This window comes from Papio anubis, chromosome 8 (assembly GCF_008728515.1).
Source record: "Papio anubis isolate 15944 chromosome 8, Panubis1.0, whole genome shotgun sequence".
Classification (NCBI taxonomy): Eukaryota; Metazoa; Chordata; class Mammalia; order Primates; family Cercopithecidae; genus Papio; species Papio anubis.
In genome coordinates, this window is record NC_044983.1 from 6,901,371 (window position 1) to 6,905,620 (window position 4,250).

Genomic DNA, 4,250 nt, shown 5'->3' on the forward strand with positions numbered 1-4,250 from the left:
GGACCACCTGAGGTCAGGAGTTCAAGACCAGCCTGGCCAACATAGTGAAACCTTGTCTCTACTAAAAACACAGAAATTAGCTGGGCATGGTGGTGCCTACCTGTAATCCCAGCTACTCGGGAGGCTGAGGCAGGAGGATCACTTGAACCTGGGATCCGTGTCTGTGATGACCTGTCTCCTTAATGGAAGATGGGATCTTTTCCCTGTGTCCTCTTCTCACTGTTAGCCCCCTTTATAAGGGCACAAACACCACTCAGGAGGGCTCCACCCTCATGACCACATCACCTCCCCAGGCCCCACTTCCTGAGAGCAAACATTGAGAGTCAGGATTTCAGCAGATGAATCTGGGGGCACAAATATTCAGTCCATCACACAGGGGAAGGTGGGGCAGGGCCACCTGGCTTGGAGGTCACTTCCCAGCTTGTAACAGAGGCCTCGGGGACCGGCCTCTGTTACAGTCAGCCCACTCAGGTGATAAGTGTATTTCCTTCATCTTGCAGGACCGCAGTCATCCAGCCAGCTGGGATTTGGATGTTGGGGGAGGCTTGAGCTAAGTCAGGGTCCTCTGGACTCATGTTTTCCTCTGACAGCACTGAAGTGCCCCCTCTCCTGGGTGGCCTACGCCTTCCTTCCACTAGCATCAAGGCAGCTGCCCTCTGGAGCTCACCCCAGGGACTGGGGTTGTTCCCAGGGCTGGAAGATTCTTCTTGGAGTGTGGTGGACTCGAAATGTCCCAACTTGGGGCTGGAGGAGGCCCGCCAGGCCTGTCTGTCCTTTCCAGCAGCCCCGCAGAGGCTGAACCCCCAGCAATGTGGCACTGCCACATGCCCTGGCACCCAGGGCATCAGGCGCCACCAAGACAGGCTGCTGTGGTGCGGCCCTGGTGAGACAGAGCGTTTGCTATGGTGCTCTCCGGGCATATTCTAGGAGCCTGCTTTGTATTCAGTGGGTATTTTCCTTGGCCTATCACCAAAACACATGCCTTGAGGTGGAGGAAAACCAGTGTAACAATTCTCAGGAACAAGAGGGCAGCCACAGAGCAAAATCCCAGGGCAAAGACCACAGGCCAAGTGACAGCCCCCTGTCCATGCCCCTGGCATTGCCTCTGTGTCCTGCCCAGAGCCAGACACTCACCCTCATGCCTCAAGTCCTGCCGCAGAGCCTCCTCCACCAGGAAGCCTTCCTTGTCCTCCACTTCCTAATCAACACCGTCCCCACGGGATGGGATGTGTGCTTCATACCAATGGGTAGGATGTGTTGTTTTCAGTGGGTTTTGTGTTTATGAAGATGGTGAGGCCCAGTTTTAAAGCAGTCTGCACCAGAAGTGCTGGGATGAATGTTTCCTATGCTCAGGGCATCTTTTTGCTGTTTTAGGGTTTTAAAAAATTCTTTTTTATTTTTTTGAGACTGAGTCCTGTTCTGTCACCCAGGCTGCAGTGCAGTGGCGCGTTCTTGGCTCACTGCAACCTCCGCCTCCCAGGTTAGAGTGATTCTCCAGCCTCAGCCTCCTGAGCAGCTGGGCATGTGCCACCGTGTCCAGCTAATTTTTTGGTTTGTTTGTTTTTTTATTTTTAGTAGAGACGGGGTTTCACCATGTTGGCCAGGCTGGTCTCGAACTCCTGGCCTCAGGTGATCTGCCTGCCTTGGCCTCCCAAAGTGCTGGGATTACAGGTGTGAGCCACTGCGCCTGGCCCCTGTCTCCTGCTATTAACAGTTGCCGTCTTTGGAGGTTACTCTGCTGAACGCCTCCCAGGGTGCGTCTTTTCATTTTCCTGAAGAGAGTTCTGAAATATCTGAAAAGGGTACGGCGAAGCCAGGGCAAAGCGGCTGAGCAGCTGAGCAGTCGTCTCCTTTCCTCAGGGAAAAAATGATGACTCAGGCTGGACCAGCAGCCATTGCCTCAGATGACCGGGATATTCCAAATGGGGATGGAGCCTTCCGACTGCCCTCCTACCTCAGAAGATCAAGCAGAATGTATGAGCACACAGGTCTAAGGCATCGGATCTGGAATCTCTGCGCCTAATCAAAATGGAAAACCGCTTCATCTCGGAGTGAGGAGCAGAAAAGCTGGCGAGAGTCCAGGTAGATGACGGAGCCCTCCGTGCTGAAATTCAATCCATCTTTTCAGCTATGTCCCTGCTCCAAAAGGAACTAGCATTTGAGCACGTACAGCCGTGGGTTTTAAATTTGCTAAAACGTGAGCTCCTGTAGAGCAGGGTCCTCACCCGCCCTGCCCCCAGCTGTATTCCCAAGTCTGAGTTTGTTTTATGTTGTGCTAACAGGATACCACAGGCTGGGTAATTTATAAAGAACAGAAATGTATTGCTCACAGTCCCAGCGGCTGGGGAGTCCGTGATCAAGGCCCTAGCAGGTTTGGTCTCAAATGAGGCTGCACCCTCCAGAGTGAGGGAAGACTGTGTCCTCAGGTGGTGAAGACAGCAAGGCAAGTCAGCCACATGCTGGGCCAATCCTCTTCTAGAAGGGCCTTAATCCCACTCACGAGGGAGCAGCCCTCACAGCCTAATCACCTCTGAAAGCCTCGCCTCTCAACACCATCCCATTGGCAACACCTGAATTTTGGAGGCGACACATTCCAACTGTTGCACCCCAGGACTTACAGCAGTGCCTGGAACATCACAAGTACTCAATACATGCTTAGTAAATACTGTTTATGCCTTTGTCTCTGCAATGAAGTGGTAACAAGGCCTCAGCTCCTCCTCTTTAGTCATAATGAGCCCAAAGTGAGGAGCACTCCCAGAGTGTGAATGTGGCAGAAGAATAGGGAATTAGGGGAACGGGGCTCAGCAGGTGCAGCCAGTTCGTATAAGCAGGAAAGCAGCAGGTGCAGCTTATAGGCCACATCCTCACTGGCATAATAACAAGCCACTTCAGCCTCTGATTGGTCACAGGCCAATCCTTCATGGGGTGTAGCCAATTAGAGGCCTCTAAAGGGCACCAAGTGATGTTGCTGAGTTTCTTTAGCTCAACAGAAGCCCTCATTAAGGAGGCTCTTGAGGTGTTTGCTCGAGTGCGCTCCCACCCCGAATTGTTTTCAATAAATCTGTGCTTTCATGACTCCGTTCTTTTATTGCTCTGTGCGTTTTGTTCGATTCTTTGTTCAAAACACCAGGAACCTGGACTACTCTATCCAGTAACATGAGGATGGATTCCTGGTGTTTGAAGCGAATTGCAGGTCCCCAAAACGGGTACAATAGGCTGTGTGCTGGAGGGGCCCACCCCACAGCAAGGAGACACAACCCACTGCTGATGGGAACAGAGACTCTCCCTCCCCCATCCAGATCACAACAGGCCACATTGTGACTCATAAATCAGAGACATGATGGCGATTTTAACCTCATGCTTGAGCAATAATAACCATTTTCTAGGATCCAGGAGAAAACTCAGCAAGGCAGGACATGAGTTTCAGCGTGAACACACCCTCTCCATTCTGAGTGGGGCTCTTTATGCTTTTCCGGAAATACTCGATGCATTGGCCCTTAATTCCCAATGCTTGCCCCACGGCATTAGCCCCACACAGTGTCCTCTGTGTTTTCCCTGAAACTCCCGCTTAGCTGGGAAGATGGAGCCCATCCGAGTGGAGCTCCTTTAACGTCCCACGTTTCTCCTTCACTTCCCTGTCTCCTGTCTCCTGCTCCCACAAACACCCATCTCCCTGCACCACCACCTTCAACCCTCCCTGCGTCCTCCCTCCCTTCCTCCATGGTGAACCCGACCTCACTTTCTAGATGCTTCTCCCAAGACTCCAAACATCCCTGAGGGTCCCAGCAGGAAGAAATGGCTCTTGGGACCCTCCTCAAGCCAAAGCCATCTTTCTCTCCCTTTCCTGCCTCTTCACCAATTCCAACTCCACCCCTTCCCTTGGCCTTCATCCTCAGGGCTCTTCCCAAACAGCCAGTGACCTCCAGTTGACACAGAATAGATTTGATCTAGAAGAAATCCCAGAGGCATCCAATCCAACTCCCCCACCCCTTTTAAGGTTGACAGAGCTGGATGGGACATGACCTGCCTGAAGTTGCAGGAGTTAGGGCAGGCTCAGAATCAGGACACTGATCTCCTTTTTCACATTCAGAGCTCTCTCAGCCCCCAGACAGCTTTTTCATCCCAGGACCACTGACGGTTGAGCTCCTCGTACGATGCTACCAAACGCCCCTGCCCAGGCTCACCACACTCTTGGCACAGCTGGCCTCCACTCTCCAAGCTCCCCCATCCTCTCCTGTCTCTCTGAGTCT